Here is a 16717-nt window from a genome sequence, read left to right on the forward strand (position 1 = left end):
ATGGCACTTTCTGACCTGCAGAGTGTCCTTCTAGGTTTATTTTTAATGAGAATAGTATGAATAAGGTTACACTTCACTAACTGGAATAGAGCAAAGTTAACAAGGTGAAAGAAGAGGAGATATCCAGAGGAGAAATTACGATTACTACTACATGATGCTATGATCTGCTTCCTCTAGAGCCCCACATTGAAATCGCAATAAATTCAGAATTTTGGAATGTTTTTGTAAGCCTCTCTTTCCCGAAGGAATGTCGTGATGCACTTTTGGCCTCATCTGAATGTATCAAGGCCATTACTTGGTAATTTCTTAGACAACAGTCCTCTAATTATCTCTTGCCCTGTTGAAGCTCTTCGGTTGCACCAAAAGAATCACTTTCTAGGTTAATGATATGAACAGTGATATAAAAAACAAAAGGCTGGACTTTGAATGGGGAACAGAATAAAACTTTGTCCCTTCATCAAATCTTTCCAGTCTACAGATTTGTGCAGTCAGCAGAAACATTCCCATTTCTTCTACATTTGGCACGCGTAGGCGCAATTCCCCGGTAATCCCGGTTCGTTATTTATCAGCCCAGCTGCTACATTCCCAAACTCCATTTTATTCCTTTCTTCTTCAAATTGGATCTATGATCCAAAGGTTGGGGTTGGTTTTTTTGTCAACCAAGAATGCTAGGCATTTACCTATTTGAGGAGAATGTCCAAAATAGGCACTCAGGAAGAAATGGTGACAGTCAGATAGTTCTGGCATAGTCCAAAGAGCAGCAGATGCCTCTAGGTTTTTGGCCAGCAGGACCTGGCAAATATTTGAGTTTATATGTCCACGCTATCGTGACTAAGTACAGGAAGAACCTGAATGTCTATGTAACCGTTTTAATAATTATCATATCATCTAAGGCAGGGGAACACGAATGTGGCAAATATTTGAGTTTATATGTCCATGCTATTGTGACTAAGCACAGGAGGAACCTGAATGTCTACGGAACTGGTTTAATAATATCATATCATCTAAGGCAGGGGAACACGAAGGCACAGCCAATACCTGATGGAGTATCTGCGACCACGGAGTGGTGCCTGAAGGCTGCCCAGGTGCTCCAGACATGAGTACGTGGCCATTACTGAGATCCACGACAGCAATAATACTTTTCTAAGTTCCTCAGCTTTCCCTTTCCAAATATAACGGAGGTAAAAATAATAGACTTAGGAAAACAATTACTATCCGTGTCCAGGACCTAATTTCCAAGCTTCCTTTTTTTTTTATTTTGTAATTAACAGACCCTCACAAATCAGCTCAGTGCGTTTTAAGGATTAAACGGCGATGAGATTTCACTCATTAAAATCCAGAACGTTTTATTTGGGCAATGTATAAGCAGAGATTTTCTAGAACAGCATCAGGAAGTGTTTTGAAAATAACAGCCAGCAGACAGGTGTCTGCAGCAAAGGTTGTGAGGTTTCTGAGTAAATCTGAGAATCACAGAATCTTCATGGTTGGAAGGGTAATTAACAGACCCTCAAAAATCAGCTCAGTGCATTTTAAGGATTAAACGGCGATGAGATTTCACTCATTAAAATCCAGAATGTTTTATTTGGGCAATGTATAAGCAGAGATTTTCTAGAACAGCATCAGGAAGTGTTTTGAAAATAACAGCCAGCAGACAGGTGTCTGCAGCAAAGGTTGTGAGGTTTCTGAGTAAATCTGAGAATCACAGAATCTTCATGGTTGGAAGGGACATGTGAGATCATCAAGTCCAACCACAAAACCAAAAAACAAAACAAAACAAGCCAAAACAAAAACTCCACACCAAAAAAACCCCCACAAACAGACACAACCCAACAATCTCAGGCACTAGAGCATGCCCTGAAGAGCCACATCTACACGTTTCTTAAATACCTCCAGGGATGGTGACTCCACCACCTCCCTGGGCAGGCTGTTCCAGGGCCTGACCACCCTCTCAGGAAAGTCATTCTTCCCAATATCTAATCCAAACCTCCCCTGCCCCAACTTCAGACCATTTCCTCTGCTCCTGTCATTATTCCCTTGGGAGAAGAGACCGACCCCCACCTCTCTACACCCTCCTTTCAGGGAGTTGTAGAGGGCAATGAGGTCTCCCCTCAGCCTCCTCTTCTCCAAACTAACCATGCCCAGTTCCCTCAGCCTCTCCTTGTAGGACTTGTTCTCCAGCCCCCTCACCAGCTTGGTGGCTCTCCTCTGGACATGCTCCAGCACCTCAATGTCCTTCTTCTGGTGAGGGGAGAACCTGAGATAAGTCACACATCACCCGCCGAGGAATCCCAAACTCAGGGCTGCCCTGCTCCCTGTGGGCAGGGCACAGAACCTCCGGGTGTGAAAGGCAAAAATGCAGCCCCAGCATCAAAATAGTGAAATAAAATTCTAGAAGGAAATATTTTCCAGCAGCACATGCCATGGATTTGCTCACACGTGTATGTTCTCATGTTCGATCTTCTCCCCAGACACAACCATATGTGAATATATATGTCTATAGAAATGTATGCAAAGGGCTGAAACCATTCCACAACTATGTTGAAATTTGGCCCTTGTTTTTAATGTTTTAAATTGCTGAAGAGACGCAAATATTTCGATGGAACATTTATAGCTTCCCATAAAGGAAGACACAAGATGAATGTTCACAATGTTACGACTGAATGCGGAATGGCATAGCCAAAATTCCCAACCTTATCTCTTTGCTTATAAAGGAAAAACTAAATTACGCTGCACAAAACTGCAAAAGAAATTACTTTAACGCTGCTCCAAAAGCAGGAAATTTCCCGTCTTAGTTTATAAAGGAAAAACTACATTATGCTGCACAAAACTGCAAAAAGAAATTACATTAACGCTGCTCCAAAAGCAGGAAATTTCCCATTCTTTTGTATTTATATAAAAATATATCATGAATCGAGCTCTACTATAGCACCCTTCCCAACGTAGAAGTGTTCTGGTAGAAACTGTAAAATTATCAAAGGATTTGCCTTGCAATAAGCTCTTTAACACATTGGCTCAACATGCAATTTCAGATGATGGTCATAGTTAATCTGCATTAATTATCCTGGAAATACAATGATGTGCTAAGTTTAAGCAGAGGATGGTCTGCTGGTCCAGTGGGCACTTCTGTGTTTGAACATCCATCCCCCTGCAGGCACAAGGGCCATGGTTTATTGACTCCCAACCGGGGAAGGGGTTGAGAGGGAAGAGCCCTGTTACATCACCACACAGTAGTTAAGTTTAACTACACTAAACTACTTAGAAATGAGCCAACTGGGCGTTAGCAAGAGTCCAAGGGGAGGAAAAATAAAGGCTACCATTTTCACACACCGCTGGCTTAGATGTTCACAGTTTGAAATGCAGCTTCTGTCTGGCCAAACGCTTTCTTTCTTCAACATTTATTAACTTTAAAAAAAAAAAAAAAAAAAATAATATGAATTACCAAAAGAAAGAAGTCATCTGTGACACTGGAGTTCATGTTTCCAAACCAAAAACTACTCCGAGTCAAAGCATCAGCAGGAGTCTTAGAATGCTAGACAGAAATAAACTAGGTAATAAAATGCCATTATGTTCAGTAATGCACAAATCTTCTGGATTGACAAGCCCGGACTATTTTGTTAGAACAAAGGATGGTATTCCCTTAAATCTGCCCCTTAAAGGGAAAGCACTTGCTCTAGTCCTGAATTTGCAGAATAATTTCCAAGAGTTTACATAGCTCTGGAGTTACAGTGACAAGCAACTCAGAATGGGTTCAAAAATCAGATGTTAAAATAGTCATTTTGACTTGGACTCATGAAATGTTTCTCTTCCTTTAGATTCCCAGTGAAATGCTTGTATTTTCCCTGTTGGTCTTTTACCCTCCTCTTTCTGTTGCCCATCTACTGTTAGTCATGTCATCTACCAAAAAAACACTTAAACAATCCTCTTTGTTTGAGCTCAAACTCTGTTTCATGCATATTTATCGGTGAAGAAACACTCCTGGCATGAAAATAAATTAAATATACTTGCTCATTTCAACTGCTTTCGCAAAGCCAGTATTAGGAGCTTTCACAATATAGTTTAAAAGTGTGAATCCTTGTGTTATCCATAGAACTTTCCTAACAAATGATAGATTCTTCAGACACGGAGCAGTATGAGAGAGAATCAAAATACCACTTTGCATTCTTACTACCTGCTTTACAATTCCATATAATTTACTGTGAACGTAGCTTAGGAGCACAGTGAAAACAAAAAAAAAACCTAAATTGGGGGAAAATCCCCATTGTATGAAGGAAGTCTTTTACGAAAAGTTGAAGCATAGATACAAAAACCCAAGACTGAGATGAAAAAAATCATCCCAGATGAAAAAAATCAGACATATAACAACAAAAAAAATTCAAAAAATCAGAAAAAAAGCGTTGAATCAAACTGTTTCCTGCAACGCTGGAGTTCCTTGATGTAGTGCTATTCCTAAATATAGTATTTTACTAATCTCAGCAGGGAGCTGGCTAACTGCATGCCCGTCAGATGTTTTTAATGGTCACCCCCCGTGGAACGAATCTAAGGAGTCCATGAAAAACACCCGCATTTTAAAAAGCCCCCTCGCTCAGATCATTAAGGGGAGATAAAGGCCTGGGCGTTGGGCTGTGATGTATAACACAATCACGGTGTCAAGAAAACATATGTTTGATTAGCGCGCCTCGGGTTCATTAATCGCCGTGTCTGCTTCACAGCAGTGGGTGAGGTCTCCACCGTGGCTACTGCTCGGGAGGGTAAAGACACCCAGTAGCTCAAAGAGTGACAGTTCAGCAGTAAATCTTCAGCTGGTCCAACGTGCTCCTCTCTTAAGGGTCTGAAGAGCAGCTGGACCCTGGTCTTAAATCTTCGTTGAAATACAGTCCTAGGGTTTCGACTGAAGAAATGGGCCATTACTGTACCATAAATAGGTAAAAACGAGCATTGTCACAGGTCACTGCCGGAGTATTTTATGTTCCTGACTAGAGTAAGGCAGGAGCTTGACATCTATAAAAACACTTGAGGTACAAACAAGGCTGAAAAACACACATTTGATAAGAGTTCCCAAAGGGAATATACAAAATATCTGCTAAATGCAAAACAAGTTTGTCAGCTGAGCCAGAGAAGTTTGTATGTCCTTTTTTCACGCTCTTTAGATACCCTCTGAACTCACAGCTCCTGCCTCGGGGATGCAGGAGATCTGCAGAGTTGGGCCATACATTATGGTGGGGGTTCTAATGGACAAGTGGCTGAATATGAGCCAGCAGTGTGCCCAGGTGGCCAAGAAAGCCAATGGCATCCTGGCTTGGATTAGAAATAGCGTGACCAGCAGAAGTAGGGAGGTGATTGTCCCCCTGTACTCAGAATCACAGAATCTTCTAGGTTGGAAGGGACCTCAAAGATCATTTTGTCCAACTGTCACCTAACTGACAAAAATAGACACCCACACAACAAACAAGAAGCATCACCATCACTAAACCATACCTCCCAGCACTACATCAACCCGTCTTTTGAACACCTCCAGGGATGGTGCCTCAACCACCTCCCTGGGCAGCCCATTCCAATGGCTGAGAACCCTTTCAGTGAAAAAATTTTTCCTAATATCCAGCCTGAACCTCCCCTGGCGTAACTTGAGGCCATTTCCTCTTGTCCTGTCGCCTGTGACTTGAGAGAAGAGACTGACCCCCACCTCTCTACACCCTCCTTTCAGGGAGTTGGAGAGAGCAAGAAGGTCTCCCCTCAGCCTCCTCTTCTCCAGGCTGAACACCCCCAGTTCCCTCAGCCGCTCCTCACAAGACTTGTGCTCCAGACCCCTCACCATCTTTGTTGCTCTTCTCTGGACCCGCTCCAGCACATCTACATCTTTTTTATGGTAGGGGGCCCAAAACTGGACACAGTACTTGAGGTGTGGCCTCACCAGTGCCGAGTACAGGGGGACAATCACCTCTCGACCCTCCTCGCCACACTGGTGAGGCCACACCTGGAGGATTGTGGCCAGTTCTGGGCACCTCAATCCAAGAGAGATCTGGAGGTGCTGGAGCGAGTGCAGAGGAGGGCAACGAAACTGGTGAAGGGCCTGGAAGACAAATCATATGAAGAGCAGCTGAAGGAGCTGGGACTGTTTAGTTTGAGGAAGAGGAGGCTGAGGGGAGACCTCATCACTCTCTACAACTACTTGAAAGGACACTGTAGAGAGGTTGGTGCTGGTCTCTTCTCACAGGTAATTAACGACAGAACGAGAGGGAACGGCTTCAAGCTCCAACAGGGTTGGTTTAGACTGAACATTAGGAAGGAATTTTTCACAGAGAGAGTGGTCGGGCATTGGAACAGGCTGCCCAGGGAGGGGGTGGAGTCACCATCCCTGGATCTGGTGAAGGGACATTTAGATGCGGTACTGAGGGACATGGTGTAGGGGAGGACTTTGTAGAGTAGGGGAGATGGTTGGACTCGATGATCCCAAGGGTCTCTTCCAACCTCAATGATTCTATGATTCTATGATTATGCTCAGTCAAGCGAGGGAGACCCAGCTCCATCCTACTTCCGGATGTGATGTTTGGTCCTAATTAAGAGAAAATGAGCTGACAGCAGCACCCCGGATCTCAGCACCGTTCACCTCCCATCTGCTGCACCTTAACCCAGGTATGAATTTGTTAAGGACAATGTTCCTTTGGAGCCCACCCAAAGCGAGCAACCGTATTTCCAGCGGCTGGGATTTATGGGTGAGACCTCTTTGTCTGACGGGGAAGCTGATATCAGGAGATGGGACATGGCTTTCTATACAAAACCACACTGAGGTTGAATAATCCCTTGCCACCCCACTCACCTCCTCTCTTCTGTAACTAAGACATGTATTATTTTGTAGACACAGTAGAGATTAATTTAGCTACAGAGGTCTAAACCACTGAATACAATCTCCTGCGCCCCAAAATCAATAAGAAAAACATGATAAAAAAATAACAAACTAATTATTCAGACACGAAAACACTGCAAAGCACTATAAAATAAGGTTAGTTATACCTGACGTGGGTTTTGCAGAAATAACTTGTCTGCCTCTGATCCATTCACCCCAATTACTCAAGTAAATGCTGTATTTTCAGGGAGAGGAGTTGAAATTAATTCTATAATTGACAGTCACAGTAAATATGAAAAACTGGCGACGCTGGGATCTCCCGTTTTCATCACGTGCCCTAAAAACAAGGAGGGAGGAGAGGGGGTTTGTGTCCTGCCAATGAAGTACCCGAGGATGAGCGTGGTGGGGAGCGTTTGCGGAGGAGCCTGTGTCTCGGGCATCGTCCTGAACACCTCGCTGAAGGGCGAGAGGGGCTCGGTTAGTCTGGGGAGAGCAACCAGTTGGGGTTTAACATCACTTTCTAGCAGAAGCATCGATGGAAAACACGCTCTTTTTCATTATGGGGGTTGTCACTGGAGGGAAAAGCAAAGCATTTGCTGTTGTCTCTTTAGAAACGGCGCGTGGAAGCCCCAAACGCCGCCTTAACGAGGAGGCCAAGGGATGACTGTGAAATTTTGAGCGCACAACCGGCTGCCTGAGCTTGCTTAAAGGTCTGGTGCTGCTACAGACACGGGGTGTGTGCCCTAACCCAGGCACAGGGCAGCACGGGACACAACCACCCTTCTCAAAGGGATGACTCTGAAATTTTGAGCGCAGAACCAGCTGCCTGAGCTTGCTTAAAGGTCTGGTGCTGCTACAGACACGGGGTGTGTGCCCTAACCCAGGCACAGGGCAGCACGGGACACAACCACCCTTCTCTAATCAAATCAAGCAACAACCATCTCACTTCCAAAAACTACCCTCCTCCACTGTGCTCCCGGCTCCGGAGGAGAATGAAGGATGCCACAGCCCAAAAAACCTCCAAAAAGCCTCAGCATTAAATCACAGCGAGAGGAATAAACTGTAACTCGTCTCTTTTCTCCTTCTTCACCTTTTCTTGTCACTTTTTTTGAAGGGCTTTTTGCCCGAGAGCTGAGTTCCCCCATTATAATTAAACCCCATCTGCTACCGACGCGCCGTTGCACCGTCGCAGCTCTTGCCAGCTGAAACTCCCAGTCCTTCCCAGTCCAGGCTCTCTTCCAAGCTGGGTTCTCCGTAGCGAAGTTATCAACTCACGTTAGGATTTGCTTAGAAAGATTTTGGCAGCCCGGCGTGCCCAGTGCTGGCTGCAGCGTTCTGAGACCTCCTGACGGCGTTGAAACTTTCTCACACGTCAACCCCCCTTGACCTTCTAAAATTGGTCAAGGAAAATAATAATTCACTGCTTTTTTTCTTTTTTTTTTCCCCCCCATGGACCAGTGCAGGGATGTGTGGGAATCAACCCCCCTGACCTTCTAAAATTGGTTAAGGAAAATAATAATTCGCTGCTTTTTTGCTTTTTTTCTTTTTTTTTTCCCCCATGGACCAGTGCAGGGATGTGTGGGAGGATTTTAAGGGTTATTTGCAAGACACCGAGGAGAAGAGCCAAAGTGCTAGCAAGGTGACACCCACACCCCACCTGGGGACCCACACAAGGCCATAGAATCATAGAATGGTTTGGGTTGGGAGGGACCTCAAAGATCATCGAGCTCCAACCCCCCTGCCCTGGGCAGGGACACCTCCCACTAGAGCAGGTTGCTCAAGGCCACAAAGAGCCAGTTATTCTCCATTTACCTTCTTGCCCTTTAGAAACTGCAACAAAAAAGCAGCACCTGGCTCTTTCTGGAGACAAGAAGAGCAAAACTTCAGCAGCACTTGAATAAAGGGCTTTCTTCTTCGTAAGAGCGAGAGAGGTAATGATGGCCAGAGTACAAAAAAGAACTACTTTAGACAGATTTCTGGCCAGAAGCCACGGAGGTGGAGATGGAGCTAGATTTGCATTTGTTTTCCTAATTCTGCATGTTCTTAAGTCAATTCAGAACCACTCTTCCCTCAGTAAACATTACCTCCTGCAGTACACCCTGTGAAGGCATCTGCCAGCTCTCCAAACTTCCATGTCTTTCTTCACACAACTGACACGAGAATGATTCTTATGGTTATCTTTTTACAGACTGACTACCACTATTTTGACTTCCTCTGAGGTCATTTGGACTAGATGGTCTATAGGCCACAAGAACTTCTCTGAACTAAATGGAAACTAATAAAACCACTTCTTGTAGATCACAGAATCACAGAATGCTATGGGGTTGGAAGGGACCTCTGGAGATCACTTAGTCCAACCCCCTGCCAGAGCAGGGTCACCCAGAGCAGGTCTCACAGGAATGTGTCCAGGCGGGTTTGAATGTCTCCAGAGAAGGGGACTCCACCACCTCTCTGGGCAGCCTCTGCCAGGGCTCTGCCACCCTCAAAGTGAAGAAGTTCCTCCTCATGCTTAGGTGGAACTTCTTATATTCAAGTCTGTAAGAAGTATAAATAGAATTCTCCCATTTCCTGATTTCTTTCAGTGGCACACAACCATAAAGGTGCCAGTGAAGTGTAGAAAGCCACAATGGTTTCGCCTGGGATGGAACTAATTTTCTTCACAGCAGCCTGGATGGTGCCACGTTTGGGATTTTTCATCAAAACCACTGTGAGGGGCTGAAACTGCTGAAGCTGCTCACCAGGGTCAACCCACAACAAAAATCAGTAGTAATGTGAACATCGGGGCAACAGTTTGGTAATTGGTGAATCATAGAATCATAGAATGGTTCAGGTTGGAAGGGACCTCAAAGATCATCAAGTTCCAACCCCCTGCCCTGGGCAGGGACACCTCCCACCAGACCAGGTTGCTCCAAGCCCCATCCAGCCTGGCCTTGAACACCTCCAGGGATGGGGCAGCCACAGCTTCTCTGGGCAACCTCTTCCAGTGTCTCACCACCCTCATAGTAAAAAATTTCTTCCTGAGGTCTCATCTGAATCTTTTTTCTTCCAATTTAAAACTGTTTCCCCTTGTCCTATCATTACACCTCCTGGCAAAGAGTCCCACCCCAGCTCATGGTGAAAATACAAACTTCAGATTAGGAATAAAATTTAAAAAAAGTATCCAGAAGGGAGAGAAATTGAGATAACGAGGACTTCATCTACCATTTCTACAGGCATTCGTACTCCCTGTGGGTAAGAGACAAAGACTGCTGCTGAGATCCTTGTGCTGAGCATGGCAGGGGACAGACACACGGGGAGATAACACCCCTCCACAAAGGCCAGATTTCCAGATTTCAGTATTTTCAGTGATGACGCAGCACAACATCCCCCTACACATCATTCTACAGACACCGCTGTGACCAGGGAGCAGAGAACTTGACTCCAACCCAAGGTGCCAGGACAGGAACCAAAAGCCCAATGCCACAGCCTGTTCTGACAAAGCAGGTGTTGAAAATACACAGCAACACGGTCACCCCATGGATCCTCCACGGGGGTCCATCAATACTCATCCTTCAATATAAATTCCCACTGCCCTTTGAGGGCTAACACTAAGGTTCCTCAGGTGATCACAGCTCCCTCTGGGCCCAACCCTACACCACTGTTTTAGAAAACACTAAAAATTAGAACATTTTTACTGGTATTTGGAGCCAAATGGTCGTTCCTGCTGGGAAAGAAGCCTCCAGCTCCTCTGGGGGTGGGCAGATGCACAGGAACGTACAGAGAATTAGAAGGGAATCCCAAATATAGATGAAGCAGTATTTGCTTCAACAGCCTCATTTCAAAAGTATTCTCCAATATTATTGTACAAGCACTTTCACTTTTTAACATCCTATTTTTTACTGAGTTTGGGAGAGAAGGTCTTCTTCAAAGAAGCATTTATATAAAACCAGTTTGCTGACACAGCCTTTAAATACGTTTTACGTTAATGATGCCAGGAAGCCTGATGTTGTAATTGCAAAAGCTTCCAATAATTACTGTTCCATTTTTCTAATTTGAAGGAGTTAGGAGACCCCTGTGCTCCCCAGAACAAACCCATTCCCTGGGGCTCCAGTCCCAAGCTGACAGTGCCCACAAATCTTTATGAAGCCAACACATTCAAGGACAGAACAGTGTCATTTGGGTTTATATTCTATTTTTTTTGCACTTGCTACACCTTCCCTCATTGCCTTTAGCTGGAGACTTGCTAAAAACATGCTTTTTGACTCATTCATCTGCAGGGAACTTTGAAAAGACAGTCTGACAACTAACACTATAATTACAACTATATTCATGATAATAAATTCAGCACATGGAACTCTTGCAACCAAAACACAGTAAAATTCTATTATTTCTTTTTTTTTCTCAAAAGGGATTTGAGGGAATCTGAGGAAAATAGCATCGGCTACTCATGACCACTAAGAGATGGTTTGGTTTTTGTCCAGTTTACCACAGCTCAGCTGCCTTTCACCCCTAAATAAACGACCACTTGAACACAATCACCACCCAACAATTAAACTTCTAACTACAATTTGTGTAGCACGGGCTCAGCAGGTGACTCTGGAGGAAGAATCACAGAATCTTCTAGGTTGGAAGGGACCTCAAAGATCATCTTGTCCAACTGTCACCCTAACTGACAAAAATAGACAGCCACACAACAAACAAGGAGCATCATCACTAAACCATACCTCCCAGCACTACATCAACCCGTCTTTTGAACACCTCCAGGGATGGGGCCTCAACCCCCTCCCTGGGCAGCCCAGCAGCCAAAAAAATTGAAGATTTTGTTGTAAAAACCGAGACGGGACATTTGGGGTGGGAAGGTGGTCTATAGTCCGTCAGAGACCCGGCAACAGGAAATGCCCATGGATTTTCTGGGAAACAAAGGAAACTTCATCTTAATGTGCTGCTTCAAAGCCCTCTGCTGAAGCTTTCACCTCTGTCACAGCCTTCTCCTTCGTCTGCTTCCACTGCGTCCCATCTGCTGAGATCCAGATGCAACCCTGGGCATTTTGAGAATGCTCTCACCATACTTCTACTCAACAGAGCAATAAGAACGTCTCATCATTCCCTTTACTATTTGCTATTTGAATCTGGAGTCAATGAGGAAAGCGTGGGGGTTTTCACCTGCATGGTTTTCTCTCTATCCTTGCAATCCATACCAATGAGTTCTTGCCATTTTCAAAGCCAATTCAGCTAGTTCTGTGTTCTGCAAGAGCTCAGAAGGCTGGTAAATGTCTTGCTGTAACCTTCTTCTGTTTCTTAGTTATCATGGCTTTTTTTGTGAATATGACAAGTTTAGGAAAGTTTTGAAGCACAGTCCTGTTGCCCAAATCCGTAACTGCTGTGTCACTCTGGTGCCTTCAGAGATACAGACATTTGTACAAGTAAATGGTCTGGCCTTGGTTTTCCAGTCCTAACTTATGCTGAAGATCATCAGAAAGAAATATCCTGGTGTGCTGGCAAAGACTGGTGAAACTTCAACTGGAAAAAGTCCTACTTGTGGTGGGAAGAGAAAAAGATAGACTGAAAAGTGATAAGATGCTGCTTTTACTGAGGTAAGAACCAGCTTCAGAGGTAAGAAAGAAGGGAAATAGCGAATGTCAAGACTCCCAGGGGGCTCTTGCAAAATTAACTACATGTAATTGTCTGGGTCATGTAATGAAGAAGAACTAACGATCAGAAATCTGCTTCAGTCTTGTGAAGTCCAACAAATTTTAATTTAACTAAGTAAGGAACATTTCTGAATTGTGACCTGCTTTGGAAAAGAACTTTTGAATCTAAATTGGTATTTCAGCCATCGTCAATGAGCTGGCATATTTGGACACCAAAGGTTAATGATGGAAGGTAAAGGCAATTGCATCAAAGTTCAAGATGGGAATGTTGTGATGACAATTTATATTTCAATTCTTTTCTTCAGGCTTAACCCTGAATCCCTCACTCATTCCTTCTGTATTAAAAATTTCCACTGAACTCAAATCTGATGTTCATGACTGTCTAGGAGATACGTTAGAGAAAGGGTTTCAGGCCCAAACTCTTCATCATTAAAAAGACCAAGAACTCTTTAACTACCATGAACAAGTTCTGACAGCAAATTCAACATTGGTCAAAGAGATCTCAGGTAAAAGCAGCGTTTGGATTCACAAACCTTGGCAAACTCAGGCGGGACAGATTCCAGAATTATAGAATGGTTTGGGTTGGAAGGGACCTTAGAGATCATCGAGTTCCACCCCCCTGCCCTGGGCAGGGACACCTCCCACCAGACCAGGTTGCTCCAAGCCCCATCCAGCCTGGCCTTGAACCCCTCCAGGGATGGGGCAGCCACAGCTTCTCTGGGCAACCTCTTCCAGTGTCTCACCACCCTCACAGGAAGGAATTTCTTCCTGAGATCTCATCTCAATCTCCCCTCTTTCAGTTTAAAACTGTTCCCCCTCATCCTATGGCTCCCCTCCCTGATCAAGAGTCCCTCCCTGATGGCTCTTTCACAGACTAACACCGAACCTGAAGAAGCCAGAGTCACCCCTTTTTCCTTTTTGTCCTTCCTGCCAGTGTCTACATCCTTCAGCAAGCAGAGGTCACAGACCATCCTCTCCTGGGGAAGCCCAGGAAACAGTCACAGCAAGGCCTAAGCTATGACTGATGGCTCTTTCACAGACTAACACCGAGCCTGAAGAAGCCAGAGTCACCCCTTTTTGCCCTTCCTGCCAGTGTCTACATCCTTCAGCAAAAGCAGTGGGGAACAGCCACCAAGGAAAGTCCCATTATTGCTCACACACCAATGACACCCCATAGGACATGAGGACACATCTCCACCAGTCAACCCAGTACAGGGCAGGAGTCTCAGAGATATCACTGACTTCATAGCATGGTCAACAACCCAAATTTGCAAGATCCTACGTAGGTCGCTCAGGCTTCTGAGTGAACTGGAAGTCTGGTATCTAATCAGCACAGGTGTCTGAAAATCCCCAGAAGCATCTGCCTTTTTCAATGATTTTACACCTCTAAATGACTTACTATTTGCATCTGTAGTGCCTGTGACAATTCTGGAAATGGTTTCAGGTACGTTTTAAAGTAAACCTGACCCTAAAGTATCCGGTAGGACTTCTCCTGTGTGTGTCATCACTCAGAAATGTACGTCTGTGCTACTCCATGGGAAAACAAGAAACATTTAGAGACGCCCAACAATAACATGTTTAAATCTACCAATGCATAAAATGAAACAGAATCATAGAACCACAGAAAGGTGGGGGTTGGAAGGGACCTCTGGAGATCACCCAGTCCAACTCCCTGCCAAAGCAGGTCCACCCAGAGCAGGACCCACAGGAACGTGTCCAGGTGGGTTTGAATGTCTCCAGAGAAGGAGACTCCACCACCTCTCTGGGCAGCCTCTGCCAGGGCTCTGCCACCTTCACAGGAAAGAAGTTCCTCCTCATGTTGAGATGGAACTTCCCATGTTCTAGTTTGTGCCCACTTCCTCTTGTCCTGTCCCTGGGCACCACTGAGAAGAGTCTGGCCCCATCCTCCTGACACCCACCCTTTCAGTATTCATAGGTGTTGATCAGATCCCCCCTCAGCCTTCTCCTCTCCAGACTCAAAAGACCCAAGTCCCTCAGCCTCTCCTCATCAGAGAGATGTTCTAGTCCCCTCATCATCTCTGTAGCCTCTGCTGTCCCCTCTCCAGCAGTTCCCTGTCCTTCTTGAACTGGGGAGCCCAGAACTGGACACAGTGCTCCAGACTTAGTGGCCTCACCTCTAACAATTAACCACTAAACAAATGAGGAGGGGGAAAAAAAAGAAAAAGAAAGATATAAATTGTGGAACCATTGCAACCAAAGGAATACATCAAGTAGAAACTATATCCCGTGTGAGGTTTTATTATGTAGCCACTATGGAGAAAAATGTTAAGGTCTCTGAGTCCTGCCTGTGCCACAAGCCAAGCACTGGGACTGACCGGGGCACTGCGTTGTGGCTTTTTTAATTTCACAGTCTTTGCTTCATGGAGAAGTTTCTTCAAACTCCCAGTGGAATTTCCTAGAGGACTACCTGCAGCTCAGTAAAACCTGCAGGCTCCAATTGTTCATGTGTAAACAGCTTCTCTAAGTGTTTCCATTTAAACAAACTCCCTCAACAATTTACTGCACTTAAACGGTCAGTGAAAATAACTGTTAACTTTCCTAATCTAGTTACCAAACAATGGCCAAAATACCACAGAGTCACTTAAAAATAACAATTTTACCCAAGCTGAATTTTCCTTTAAACAATCTCCGGGCAAAGTCTGCAAAACAATTAACTGGTAGATCAGATTCATAAATATGAAGCAAGCACTAAAAATGCTTTATTCAGAGTATGTAAAGGCTTGCTTGAAGTATTTGTGGTTAATTATCACTGGTAATTTGAAGCCCGAGCCTTGAAAGTATCCAAGCTAAACACCTGGTTTTCAGTGACACTGAGCTGCTGCTTATGAATTACAAATATCTTTCGAATAATGAGCCATAAAACATAAAAATGTAATTTTTTTTAGCACTTTTCCATACATTGGTCCCAATACCTCTTAATATGAAGGGCTTACAATGGAACACAGCTGAGATCATACACAAACAGTTTGGAAGAATGTCACTTAAATACCCATATTTTAAAGACATGTCCCCTGCAGCTAAAAGAAGTTCAAAAAAACCCATTCAAATAAGCAAATAACATCTTTTTTTTTTTTTACATTTACAAATGAAACATCATATGAGTGTTTATTGATAGTTTTTTTTCTTTAAAAATTCAAAAATACATTGTAACAGAACAGAATGTATACGTTCTTCCATGAAAGGCAAAATTATGGTTATCATCCGCACCAGAGTACAAATACATGCTAACAATTAAAAAAAAAAAATCATTTTGGGGAGAAGGGGGGGAGTTGGGGGGAGGGTGTGTGTGTGTGTGTCATTCAGGCAACATGAAACAAGCTAGAAGTTTGCTACCGTGGTGGTTCTCTGCCTGAGAAAGGCAACCTGTGGGGAAAGGGGCTTTTTAGGGTCCGAAAGACAAAGAGCTTTGCGGGGTGAAGGGGTGGGGGGACCCGTGACAAGCACCTGAGAGGCCACCGAGCCCCACAGAGGTTCTGTTCTCCTCCTGGGAGGGGTGTCAACAACCCAATCTCCCTCCCCACCTTCTGGGTCTGTCTCAGGGCCCAGCAAAAAGCAGCAGTGGAGTTTGCAGACGAAAGGGATTAGCTTTTTTTTTTTTTTTTTGACTCGAGGTAAGAGCCTTTAAAAACAGTTTCTACATAAGCAGCTAGAATCAAAGCATGGGGGGAAAAAAAAAAACAACCAACCCCAAAATCTGAGGAGAAACACACAACTAATCGTTTTACAGTAACCACATTCTGTAGGCAAGAAGGAATCAAACCGGTGAGATAAATTGAGGATGAAAATGGAAGCGTTACTGGTAGACACAAGGCATCTGAGATGGGGAAAAAACTCCAGGGATTGGGTTTCTTTTCAGGGGAATTCATCTCCTCCTACAGCAGGCAGGTGACAAACAGAACTCAGGGGAACTGAATTCCTACCAGCAGCTTCACTCTGCTGGGGTGAGGCTGAGGCTTCTACCCTTTCTCACGTTAAGAGACATTCAAGCTCACGAATCAAAAAGGACATCTTAAAAAGGAAGCCCAAAAGGAAGCTGAATGTACATTTGGAGACAGAAACAGCCTTGGGTCAAATCCACAACTGGTGATATCTGATGTGAGCAAGTGGGATTTCACTGGGCTGCTTCTGCCAACAGAACATCTGACACTATTCCTTGTGTCCTTAAAAGAGCAGCCTCTATTAAATCACTTCTCACCACTGCGCACTTTGGACATTACAGAGGCTT

General features: G+C 44.4%; 1 protein-coding gene across 3 annotated transcripts in view; it reads right to left on the bottom strand.

Moving 5' to 3' along the window:
• The window catches only part of STAU2 (staufen double-stranded RNA binding protein 2), a 200607-nt gene that overhangs the window by 96392 nt on the left and 87498 nt on the right, over positions 1 to 16717 (bottom strand). The window lies entirely within an intron of this gene.

The sequence above is a fragment of the Calidris pugnax genome, unplaced genomic scaffold (genome assembly GCF_001431845.1).
Source record: "Calidris pugnax isolate Ruff unplaced genomic scaffold, ASM143184v1 scaffold61, whole genome shotgun sequence".
Classification (NCBI taxonomy): Eukaryota; Metazoa; Chordata; class Aves; order Charadriiformes; family Scolopacidae; genus Calidris; species Calidris pugnax.